Genomic DNA, 13,610 nt, shown 5'->3' with positions numbered 1-13,610 from the left:
CAATGTCAGGCATGTGTAAAATTGCAGCTTGCCCTCCATCTCTCATTGCTGATGATCCTTCAGCTCTACCATCTCCCACCTCCTCTCCCTCCTCCAGTCAGTAATTATTCTTGCCTGTTCACTCAATGCCAGCCCCTGTATGCCAGCTGTTGTACTGTACTACTGTACTTTTCAAGGTACTGTACTGTAAGCTTAAAAATATTTTCTTTACTTTTGTGTTTGTTTGCTTTTTATGTATTATTTGTGTGAACAATATTATAAACCTATTACAGTACAGTACTATATAGCTGATTGTGTTAGTTGGGTACCCAGGCTAACGTTGTTGAACTTACAAACAAATTGGACTTATGAACGTGCTCTCAGAACAGAACTCATTCATCTGTAGGGGACTTACTGTAGATATAATTATGGGTCAACATATGTGATCCTCGTGGAAACCACAAGTCAAAAGCCTATAATAGCTACACAAAAAGCAAATAGCAAGGAAACCAAGGAATTACTAAAGAACCTCATGAAACCACAATGCTAGAAACAAAAAGAAAAAATGAACAGAGAAGAACTACAGAAACAACTGGAAAACAAGTGATAAAGTGGCCATAAGTACATACCTATCAATAATTACTTTAAATGTCAGTGTTCAATCAAAATACATAGGGTGGCTGATTGGGTAAAAACCAAGACCCTCAATATGCTGCTTACAGGAGACTTTAGGGCAAAAGACACGTACAGAATAAAAGTGAGGGGATGGAAAATGATATTTCATGCAAATGGAAACAACAAGAAAGTGGGAGTAACAATACTCATATCAGACAAAAGAGACTTCACAACAAACGATATAACAAAAGACAAAGAAGGGTATTATATAATGATAAAGGGATCAAACAAGAAGAGGATATTATACTTGTTAACATATTTGTACCCCAAACAGGAGCACCTAAATATATAAATCAAATACTAACTCTTAAAGGAAGAAAGGGACAATAATATAATAATAGTAGGGGATTTTAACACCTAACTGACATCAATGGACAGATTATCCATACAGAAAATCAATAAAGGAAGAGTGGTCTTAAGGACACACTAGACCAGTTAAACTTAGTAGATATCTATGGGACAGTACATCCAAAAACAACAGAATACACATTCCTTTCAATTGAACACAGAACATTCTCCAGGATAGATCACACACTAGACCACAAAACAAGCCTCAGCAAATTTAAGAGGATAGAAATTGCATCAAGCATTTTTTTCAGAACACAACTGTATGAAACTAGAAATCAACTACAGAAAGAAAAATGGGAAAAGAACAAACACGTGAAGACTAAATGACATGCTACTGAAAAGCAAATGGATCAACAATGAAATCAGAAAGGAAATCAGAAAGTACCTTGAGACAAATAAAAATGGAAACAAAACTTTTCAAAATACATGGGATATTGCAAAGTCAGTTCTAAGAAGGAAGTTTATAGCGATATAGGACTTCCTCAGGAAACAAGAAAAATCTCAAACAGCCTACCACCTAAAAGAATTAGAAAAAGAAAAACAGAGATCAAAGTCAACAGAAGGAAGGAAATAATAAAGATCAGAGAGGAAATAGAGATAAAAAACAATGGAGGGCTTCCCTGGTGGTGCAGTGGTTGAGTCCGCCTGCCAATGCAGGGGATACGGGTTCGTGCCCTGGTCTGGGAAGATCCCACATGCCGCGGAGCAGCTGGGCCCGTGACCCATGGCCGCTGAGCCTGTGCGTCCAGAGCCTGTGCTCCGCAATGGGAGAGGCCACAACAGTGAGAGGCCCGCGTACCGCAAAAAAAAAAAAAAAAAAAAAAACAATGGAAAAGATCAATTAAACTAAGAGCTATTTTTCTGAAAAGATAAACAAAATTGATAAACATTTAGCTGGGTTCACCAAGAAGAAAAGAGAGAAGACTGAAATAAACAAAATAAGAAATGAAACAGGAGAAATAAAAACTGATACCACAGAGATATAAAGAAATTATAAGAGAATTCTCTGAACAGTTATATGCCAGCAAATTGGACAACCTCGAAGAAAGGACAAATTTCTAGAAACATACAGCCTGCCAAGACTGAGTCCAGAAGAAACAATTTTAACAGACCAATCACTAGTAGTGAAATAAAATCTTTAACTTGAAAAATTCCCTACAAATAAAAGTCCAGGGCAAGATGGCTTCACAGGGGAATTTTACCAAACGTATGAAGAACTAATACTTATCCTTCTCAAACTATTCCAAAAAATGGAAGAGTAGGTAACACTCCCCAATTCATTCTACAAGGCCACCATTACACTGATGCCAAAACCAGACAAAGACAGTACAAAAAAGAAAATTACAGGCCAAATATATATATACATATATATATATATATATTTTTTTTTTTTTTTTTTTTTTTTTTTTGCGGTACACGGGCCTCTCACTGTTGTGGCCTCTCCCATTGTGGAGCACAGGCTCTGGATGCACAGGCTCAGCGGCCATGGATCATGGGCCTAGCCGCTCCGCAGCATGTGGGATCTTCCCGGACCGGGGCACAAACCCGTGTCCCCTGCATCGGCAGGTGGACTCTCAACCACTGCGCCACCAGGGAAGCCCAGGCCAAATATTTTTGATGAATATAGACGGCAGAATCCTCAACACAATATTAGCAAGCCAAATCCAACAATATATAAACAGGATCATACACCATAATCAAGTTGGATTCATTCCAGGGTCAAAAGGATGGTTCAACATTTGCAAATCAACCAGTGTGGTATATCACATTAGCAAAAGGAAAGATAAAAATCACATGATCTCAATATATGCAGAAAAAGCATTTGATAAAATTCAACATCCATTCATGGTAAAAACTCTCATCAAAGTGGGTATAGAGGGAAAATATTTCAACATAATAAAGTCTATTTGTGACAAACCTATGGCCAATGTCATACTCAATGGTGAAAAATTGAAAGCCATCTCACTAAATTCAGGAACAAGATAGGGATGTTCACTCTTGCTGCTTTGATTTACCATAGTACTGGAAGCCCTAGCCACAGAAATGAGACAAGAAAAAGAAATGAAAGTTATCCAAATTGGAAGGAAAGAGGTAAAATGGTCATTAGTTGCAGATGACATGATACTTTATATAGAGAACCCTAAAGTCTCACACAAAAACTACTAGAACTAATAAATGAATGCAGCAAGGTAGCAGGATACAAGAGAAAGTTTTTAAAAGTCCCATTTAAAAATCACACCAAAAAGAATAAAATACCTAGGAATAAACTTAAGAAGATGAGAAACCTATACTCTGAAAACTATAAAACATTGATGAAGGAAATTGAACATGATACAAAGAAATGGAAAAGTATCACATTTGTGGCTTTGAAGAATTAATATTGTTAAAATGGCCATACCACCCAAAGCAATCTATAGATTTCATGTAATCCCTATCAAACACTCATGACATTTTTCACAGGACTAGACCAAATAATCCTAAAATTTATATGGAACCACAGAAGACCCTGAGTTGCCAAAGCACTCGAGAAAAAGAACAAAGCCAGAGGAATTACCTTCTCAGACTTCAGAGAATACAACAAAACTGAAGTATTCAAAACAGCATGGTACTGGCACAAAAACAGACACATAGATAAATGGAACAGAATAGAGAGCCCAGAAAGAAACCCACAGAACTGTGGTAAATTAATCTATGACAGAAGAGGCAAGAATATACAATGGAGAAAAGAAAATCTCTTCAACAAGTGGTGCTGGCCAAACTAGACAGCTACACATAAAATAATGAGATTAGAACGTTTCCTCACACCATATTCAAAAATAAACTCAAAATGGTTTAAGACCTAAATATAAGACATGAAACAATAAAACTCCTAGAAGAGAACATAGGCAGAATACCCTTTGACATAAATTATAGCAATATTTTGGGGGGTTTGTCTCCTAAGGCAAAAGAAATAAAATCAACAATAAATAAATGGGACCTAATTAAATTTAAAAGCTTTTCCACAGCAAATAAAACCATCGGCAAAATGAAAAGCCAACCAGCAGAATGGGAGAAAATATTTAGAAATGATGCAATCAACAAGGGATTAATATCAAAAAATACATAAACAGCTCATACAACTCAATATCAAAAAAACCAAATAACCAATCAAAAAATGATCAAAGACCTGAACAGACTTTTTCTTCAAAGAAGACATACAGATGGCCAACAGGCCCATGAAAAGATGCTCAACATCACTAATTATTAGAGAAATGCAAATCAAAACAGCAATGAGATATCACCTCACAACTGTCAGAATGGCTATCATCAAAAAGTCTACAAATAACAAGTGTTAGAGAGGATGTGGAGAAAAGGGGACACTTGTACACTGTTGGTGAGACTGTAAATTGGTGCAGCCACTATGGAAAACAGTATGGAAGTTCTTTAAAAAACTAAGAATAGAGTTAACATATGATCCAGCAATCCCACTTTAGTATATATATCAGGAGAAAAAGAAAACACTAATTTGCAGTTACATGTGCCCCAAAATTTATAGCAGCACTATTTATACTAGCCAAGACATGGAAGCAACCCTAGTGCCCATCAACAAAGTAATGTATAAAGAAGATGTGGGAGATAAACACACACACACACACACACACACACACACACACAAAATGGAACATTACTTAGCCATTTGCAGCAATGTTGATGACCCTATGGTCCTAGAAGATATTATGCTTTCTGAAATAAGTCAGGCAGAGAAAGAAAAATAGTGTATGATATCATTTATGTGTAGAATCTAAAACATAATACATATGAATGCATATGCAAAACAGAAATAGACTCACAGATATAGCAAACAAACTTGTGGTTACCAGTGGGGATAGGAAAGCAGGGAGGAACAAATTAGGGGTGTGGGGTTAATAGATACAAACGACTAAGTATAAAATAGATAAGCAACAAGGATGTATTGTATAGCACTGGTAATTAGCACAATTATCTTGTAATAACTTATAATGGAGTATAATCTGCAAAAATACTGAATTACTATGCTATACACCTAATCTAAATAATATTGTAAATCAACTATATTTCCATTAAAAACTGCTTTCCAAGATTCTGTTAGATTTCAGTAATTAATACAGTAAATAAAATCGGAATAAAACTGAATTATGTATTAATTTTCCTTCTGTTTGATAATCAGTGAAAATAAATATTGTTTACCATCAAAAAAGAGAGAGAGAATGAGCTGCTAGAGAGATTTGGGAGTGCTCAAAGAAAGGTGTCATAGGAAAGAAAAATGGGAGAGATTTTTAAGGAAGGGAATGTGGTCAGTAATATTAGATGCTATCCTGTTACTCCTTTAAAGAACTCATATTTTCTAAATAAGAATAATATAGATATATCCTCTTAAAGAACGAATCATGAGCAGGTTAGAATCCTTAAAAAACAATCTCTACATCTATGGCAGCTTGAATGTGTCTAGAGCAAGTCAGAAAAGAAAATAAGCTCACTGGTAGAACCTGAAGGGTATCAGGTGCTATGAGTTCTTTAGGTAGAGCAGCCATCAGCTTTTAATTTGTGATGCCTAGACAGGGCTAAAGGCATAGTGGAACCCTGGCTAAAATCTTAAATTTTACAAGAGAGACCAAGGCAGGAGTCACAATAAGAGAGGAAGAAAAGGATTGGAGCAGTAGAGGAGCTGAGCTATACCTGCCTACTGGTTGGGAAACTTTGGGACAGGTAATTCCTACTGAGGCAGAATTAATGAAGAGATAGCAAACAAGCAAACCAAACCCAAAAATCAAACCAAACAAAAACTCCTCTTGGATGGCAGATAGTAGGGTATGGGTAATTAGGGGTGTTCCAAGATCCTTTTGTTGGATGTGGAATGGAATAGGAAAGAAGAACATCTTGGAGGATATAATAATTTTTTTTTACGGTTTTCCCAATGAGTTTTATTTGGGCAGACCTGGGGACAGGGAGGGCCTGCGTCTAAAAGAAGGTGTTGGGCCTCTTAGTGGTGAGGTGTGGCTTGTGCTGGCAACAGAGAACCCTGTAGGGCAGTGGGAACTTGATCTTGGAGTCGTGGAACTGCTTGACTGCTGGTCGACAGCACTTGCTGGCTGCAATCTCTTCTGTTTTTGTGATCTGGATCGAGTGGGCCCAGGCGCGGTGCCAGGTGCCCATGTCTTGGTAGCACTGGGTGACCGCACTGGCTGTGGTCAGGTCCCGGTACTCTCAGTGCTGCGGAAGTCATAGCGCAACCAGAAGCCAAAGTTCTTCACCCGCAGGGGAGATTTCTCCAACACCTGTCTGCAGTAGACAGTTTCCCCTGAATACTCTCATCTTCTTCAGCTGAGACACAAAGTACCAGAAACAGGACTTGGCAACATGATTAGGTGCAAAGATGCACATGCAGTAGAGGGGAGACATGCCGCATTTGGGGGTCAGCAGGCAGTGCCCCACCTTGTATTCTGGAAGTGTGCCCGAGGCCTTCATGGTGTTCTATACGTGCTTGCTGCCACCCTCAAAAAGGAAACTACTTTATTATTTTTATGGAGGTATAACTGAATATAACAGTTATTTAAAGTGTACTACATAGTGATTTGATATGTGTACCCACTGTGAAAAGATCGCCACAATAAGTCTAGTTAACATGGATCACCACACAGTTACAAATTCTTTTTCTTTGGATGAGAAATTTTAAGATATACTCTAGAAACTTTCAAATATAAAATACAGTATTATTAACTATAGTCGCCATCCTGTACGTTACATCACCAGGACTTATTTATTTTATAATCGTAAGTTTCTACATTTTTACCACATTCGCTAATTTTGCCCATACCCCACCCCCCGACTCTAGGAACCACTAATCTATTCTACTTATGATTTTTTTTTCAGATTACATGTATAAGTGAGATCATATGGTATTTTTCTTTCTCTGCCTGACTTATTTCACTTAGCATGGTGCCCTCAAGGTCCATCCATGTTGTTGCAGTTGGCAGGATTTCCTTACTTTTTATGGCTGAATAGTATTCCATTGTGTTTGTATATATAGATATATATACCACATCTTCTTTATTCATCCATTGATGGACACGTAGGTTGTTTCCATGTCTTGGCTATTGTAAATAATGATTCAGTGGACATGGTGGTGAGGATAATATTTTTGAGTTAGTGTCTTCTTTTCCTCGGAAAAATACCAGAAGTGGAATTGCTCAATCATATGGTAGTTCTATTTTTAACTTTTTCTTCCAGTTTTATTGAGATATAATTGACATACAGCATGTATGAGTTTAAGGTATACATCATAATGATTTGACTTACATGCGTCATGAAATTATTAGCACAATAAGTACAGTGAACATCCGTCATCTCATACAGATACAAAATTAAAGAAATAGAAAAAAATTCCTTGTGATGAGAACTCAGGATTTACCCTATTTTTAATTTTTTTGAGGAAACCCCATTCTGTTTTTCGGTAGCAGCTGAACAATTTACATTGCCACCAATAGTGCACCTGGATTCCCTTTTCTCCACATCCTTGCCAAGGCTTGTTTTTGCTTATATTTTTGATGCTAGCTATTCTCACAGATGTGGTTTTGATTTGAATTTCCTTGATGATTCATTTTGTTAAGCATCTTTTTCTGTACCTGTTGGCTGTCTGTAGATCTTCTTTGGAAAAATGTCTGTTCAGGTTGTCTGCCCATTTTTTAGTGGGATTGTTGTTTTTTCACTCTGAGTTATATGAGTTATTTATATATTTTGGCTTATCAGATATATGATTTACAAATATTTTCAGATATATGATATATATATATATCAGATATATGATTTACAAGTATTTTCTTCCATTCAGTAGGTTAGCTTTTCAATTTTTTGATGGCTTCCTCTTCTGTGAAAAGCTTTTCAGTTTGATGTAGTCCCACTTGTTTATATTTGCTTTAGTTGCCTTTGCTTTTGGTGTCAAATTCAGAAAATCATTGCCAAGATGGTTGTCAAAGATTTTGCCACTTGTGTATTTTTCTAGTAGTTTTTTGGTTTCAGGTCTTATATTCAAGTCTTTAATCCATTTTGAGTTAACTTTTATGTATGATATAAGATAGGGGTCCATTTTTCATTCTTTTGTGTGTAGCTGTTCAGTTTTCCCAGCACCGTTTATTGAAAGGACTGTCCTTTCTCCATTGTATATTCCTGGCTCCTTTGTCATAAACTGATTGACCAAATATGTATGGGTTTATTTCTGGGCTTTCTTTTCTGTTCCATTGGTCTATGTGTCTGTTTTTATGTCAATATCATACTGTTTTTATGTCAACATCATACTGTTTTGATTACTATATCTTTAATATTGTTTGAGATTATGAAATATGATGCCTCCAGCTCTGTTCTTTTTTCTCAATATTGTCTTCGCCATTTGGGTTTTGTTGTGGTTCCATACCAATTTTATGATTTTTTTTTTCTATTTCTGTGAAAAATATCATTGGAATTTTCACAGGGATTGCATTGAATATGCAGATGACTCTGACTAGAATGGGCATTTTAACAATATTAATTATTCCAGTTCATTATCATGGACTATCTTTCCATTTATTTGTGTCTTCAATTTCTTTTATTAATGTCCTATAGTTTTCAGCATACAGGTATTTCACCTCTTTGGTTAAACTTATTTCTAGGTATTTTATTCTTTTTGATACAATTGTAAATAAGATTGTCTCCTTAATTTCTTATTCTGATAGTTCATTATTAGTGTATAGAAATGCAACTTATTTTTGTATATGGTTATGTATCCTTTACCCGAGTTTATTGTACAGTTTTTTTGGCAACAGTGGAATCTTTAGCGTTTTCTATATATAATATTGTGTTATAAGCAGATACAGACATTTTTAATTGTTCCTTTCAGTTTAGAATGCTTTTTCTTTCTTTTTCTTTTCTTTTTCTTGTCCATTGACTCTAGCAAATATTACCAATATTATATTGAATAAAAGTGGTGAGAGTGGGCATCTTTCTCTTGTTCCTGATCTTGGAGAAAAAGCTTTCAGCTTTTCATCATTGAATGTGATATTAGCTGTAAGCTTGTCATACATGGTCTTTATTATGTTGAGGTACATTCTCTTTATACTCTTTTGTTACAAATTTTTAGACATAGATGGATGTGAATTTTTGCAAGTGCTTTTTCTGCATTCATATCAATGATTATATGATTTTTACCCTTCATTTTGTTAATATGGTATATCTCATTGACTGATTTGTGTTATGTTGAACCATCCTTATCCTTGGAATAAATCCTACTTGATCATGCTGTATGATTCTTTTAATGTATTGTTGAATTCAGTTTGTTAATATTTTGTTGAGGATTTTTGAATCTATGTTCATCAGGGTTATTGGCCTGTAATTTTCTTTTCTTGTCTGGTTTTTGTATCAAGGTAATGCTGGTTTTATAAAAGGAGTTTTGAAGTGTTTCCTCATCTTCTGTTTTTTGGAAGAGTTTGAGAAAGATTTATATTAACTTTCTTTAAATATTTGGTAGAATTCATCAGTGAAGTCATTGGTCCTAGACTTGTTTGTTGGGAAGTATTTGATTACTGATTTGTTCTTCTTACTAATTATCAGTCTGTTCATATTTTCTATTTCTTCATGGATTAGTCTTGTAGGTTGTAGTTTCTAGGAATTTTCCATAAATTCTAGGTTGTCCACTTTGTTGGTGTTCAGAGTACTGTCTTATGATCACTTGTATTTCTGTGGTATCAGTTGTAGTGTCTCCTCTTTCATTTATGATTTTATTATTTGAGTCCTCTCTTTTTTTGTTGTTGTTGTGTCTAAATAAGTTTGTTAATTTTGTTTTATCTTTTCAAGAAAGCAGTTCTTAGTTTTATTTATCTTTTCTATTATCTTTTTATTTTCTATTTTATTTATTTCTGCTCTGAAATTTGTTATTTTATTTCATCTACTATGTGTAGGCTCAGTTCATTCTAATTCTAGTTCCTTGAGGTGTAAAGTTACTTTGTTTATTTGAGATCTTTTGTTTATTGATGTAGGCATTTATCACCATGAATTTCCCTTTTAGAACTGTTTTTGCTACATCCCTTAGGCCTTGCTATGTTGTTATTTCCATTTTCATTTGTCTCAAGATATTTTTTTCTCTTTTGATTTCTTCTTTAACCCATGGTTGTTCAGGAGCATTTTGTTTAATCTCCACATGTTTGAATTTTCCAATTTTCCTCTTGTAATTGATTTGTAGTTTAATACCATTGTAGTTGGAAAACATGCTTGATATTATTTCAGTCTTTAAAAAGAATTTGAGACTTGTTTGTTTTTTGATATTGAGCTCCATGAGCTGTTTGTATATTTTGGAGATTAATCATTTGTTGTTTCATTTGCAAATATTTACTCCCATTCTGAGAGTTGTCATTTTGTCTTGTTTATGGTTTCCTTTGCTGTGCAAAAGCTTTTACGTTTAATTAGGTCCCATTTGTTTATTTTTATTTTCATTGCCCTAGGAGGTGGGTCAAAAAAGATCTTGCTGTGATTTATGTCAAAGAGCGTTTTTCCTATGCTTTCCTCTAAGAGTTTTATGGTGTCTGGTCTTACATTTAGGTCTTCTATCTGTTTTGAGTTTATTTTTGTGTATGGTGTTAGAGAGTGTTCTAATTTCATTCTTTTACGTGTAGCTGTCCAGTTTTCCCAACACAACTAACTGAAGAGGCTGTCTTTTCTCCATTGTGTGTTCTTGCCTCCTTTGTCATAAATTAGGTCACTATATGTGCATGGGTTTATCTCTGGTCTTTCTATCCTTTGCCATTGATCTATATTTCTGTTTTTGTGCCAGTACCATATTGTCTTGATTACTGTAGCTTTGTAATATAGTTTGAAGTCAGGGAGCCAAATTCCTCCAGCTTCGTTTTTCTTTCTCAAGATTGCTTTGGATATTCAGGGTCTTTTGTGTTTCCACATGAATTGTAAAATTTTTTGGTCTAATTCTGTGAAGAATGCCATTGATAATTTGATAGGGATTGCATTGAATCTGTAGGTTGCTTTGGGTAGTATAGTCATTTTCACAGTATTGAGTCTTCCAATCCAAGAACATGGTATATTTCTCCATCTGTTTATGTCATCTTTGATTTCTTTCATCAGTGTTTTATAGTTTTCTGAGTATAGTTTTTATAGTTTTCTAAGTCTTTCACCTCCTGATGTAGGGTTTTATGTTTTTCTTTTTTTAATACATTGATTGATTGATTGATTGATTTTTGGATGCATTGGGTCTTCGTTGCTGTGTGTGGGCTTTCTCTAGTTGCAGAGAGCAGGGGCTACTCTTCGTTGAGGTGTGCAGGCTTCTCATTATGGTGGATTCTCTTGTTGTGGAGCATGGGCTATAGGTGCACAGGCTTCAGTAGTTGTGGCACATGGGCTCAGTAGTTGTGGCTTACAGGCTTTGTTGCTCTGCGGCATGTAGGATCTTCCTGGAGCAGGGCTCGAACCTATGTCCCCTGCATTGGCAGGTGGATTCTTAAGCACTGTACCACCAGGGAAGTCTCCCTTAGGTAGGTTTATTCCTAGGTATTTGATTCTTTTTGTTGCAATGTTAAGTGGGATTGTTCCCTTAATTTCTCTTTCTGATTTTTCATTGCTAGTGTATAGGAAAGCAAGAGATTTCTGTGCATTTATTTTGTATCCTGCAACCTTACCAAATTCATTGATTAGTTCTAGTAGTTTTCTGGTGGCATCTTTAGGATTTTCTATGTATAGTATTTTATCATCTGCAAACAGTGAAAGTTTTACTTCTTCTTTTCCAATTCGTATTCCTTTAATTTCTTTTTCTTCTCTGATTGCCGTGGCTAGGACTTCCAAAACTATGTTGAATAAGAATGGTGATATTGGACATCCTTGTCTTGTTCCTGATCTTAGTGGAAACACTTTCAGTTGTTTACCATTGAGTATGATGTTTGCTGTGGGTTTGTCATGTATGGCCTGTATTATGTTGAGATAGGTTCTGTCTATGCCCACTTTCTGGAGAGTTTTTATCATAACTTGGTGTTGAATTTTGTCAAAAGATTTTTATGCATCTATTGAGATGATCATATGGTTTTTTTAAATTTGTTAATATGGTGTATCAAACTTGTTGTTTTGCATATATTGAAGAATCCCTGGGATAAATCCCACTTGATGTGGTGTATGATCCTATTAATATGTTGTTGGATTCTGTTTGCTAGTATTTTGTTCAGGATTTTTGCATCTATGTTCATCAGTCATACTGGTCTATAATATTTTGTGTGTGATATCTTTTTTTTTTTTGCGGTACACGGGCCTCTCACTGTTGTGGCCTCTCCCGTTATGGAACACAGGCTCCGGACATGCAGGTTCAGCAGCCATGGCTCACAGGCCTAGCTGCTCCGTGGCATGTGGGATCTTCTCGGACTGGGGCACAAACCTGTGTCCCCTGCATTAGCAGGCAGACTCTCAACCACTGCGCCACCAGGGAAGCCCTGTGATATCTTTTTCTGATTTTGGTATCAGGGTGATGGTGGCTTTGTAGAATGAATTTGGGGGTGTTCCTCCCTCTGCAATATTTTGGAAGAGTTTGAGAAGGATAGGTGTTACGTTTTCTCTAAATGTTTGATAGAATTCGCCTGTGAAGCCATCTGGTCCTGGACTTCTGTTTGTTGGAAGATTTTTAATTACAGTTTAAATTTCATTACTTGTGATACTTTCTGTTTATACTTTCTAATTCTTCCATGTTCAGTCTTGGAAAATTGTAGCTTTCCAAGAATTTGTCCATTTCTTTGTGACTGTCCATTTTATTGGCATATAGTTGTCTGTAGTAGTCTCTTATAATCCTTTGTAGTTTTGTGGTGTTGGTTGTGATTTCTCCTTTTTCATTTCTAATTTTATTGATTTGCGACCTCTCCCTTTTTCTCTTGATGAGTCTGGCCAAGGGTTCAATTTTGTTTATCTTCTCAAAGAATCAGCTTTAGTTTTATTGATCTTTGCTGATGTTTTCTTCGTTTCTGTTTCATTTATTTCTGCTCTGATCTTTATGATTTCTTTCCTTATACTGTCTTGGGTGTTCTTTGTTCTTCTTTCTCTAGTTGCTTTAGGTGTAGGGTAGATTGTTTATTTGAGATTTTTCTTGTTTCTTGAGGTGAAATTGAATTGCTATAAACTTCCCTCTCAGAACTTCTTTTGCTGCATTTCAGAGGTTTTAGGGGGTATGTTTTCGTTTTCATTTGTTTCTGTGTATTTTTTAATTTCTTCTTTGATTTTTCAGTGATATCTTGGTTAATTCATACTGCACTGTTTAGCCTCCATGTATTTGTGTTTTTTATAGTCTTTTTCCTGTAATTGATTTCCAGTCTCATAGCATTGTGGTCAGAAAAGATGCTTGATACAATTTCAATTTTCTTAAATTTTCTGAGGCTTGATTTGTGGCCCAAGAGATGTTCCGTTTTCACTTGGGAAGAAAGTGTATTCTACCACTTTTGGGTGGAATGTTCTATAAATAATAATTAAACCTATCTGGTTTATTTTGTCATTTAAACCTTGTGTTTCTGTATTTATTTTCTCTTTGGATGATCTGTCCATTGGTGTAAGTGGGGTGTTAAAGTCCCCTACTATTATTGTATTAC

General features: G+C 35.6%; 1 protein-coding gene and 1 pseudogene across 2 annotated transcripts in view; one reads left to right on the top strand and one right to left on the bottom strand.

The window, feature by feature from the left end:
- The window catches only part of REDIC1 (regulator of DNA class I crossover intermediates 1), a gene marked incomplete at its 3' end in the record, with an annotated part of 103,212 nt that overhangs the window by 65,272 nt on the left and 24,330 nt on the right, over positions 1-13,610 (top strand).
- LOC307193627 (large ribosomal subunit protein eL20-like) lies at positions 5,980-6,486 on the bottom strand (annotated as a pseudogene). The gene has a single exon. The product of its transcript is annotated as a large ribosomal subunit protein eL20-like (transcript).

Source organism: Stenella coeruleoalba, assembly GCF_951394435.1.
Source record: "Stenella coeruleoalba genome assembly, chromosome: 11".
Lineage (NCBI taxonomy): Eukaryota > Metazoa > Chordata > Mammalia > Artiodactyla > Delphinidae > Stenella > Stenella coeruleoalba.
Note: the sequence above shows the minus strand (reverse complement) of the source record. Positions and strands in the feature narration are given on the sequence as shown.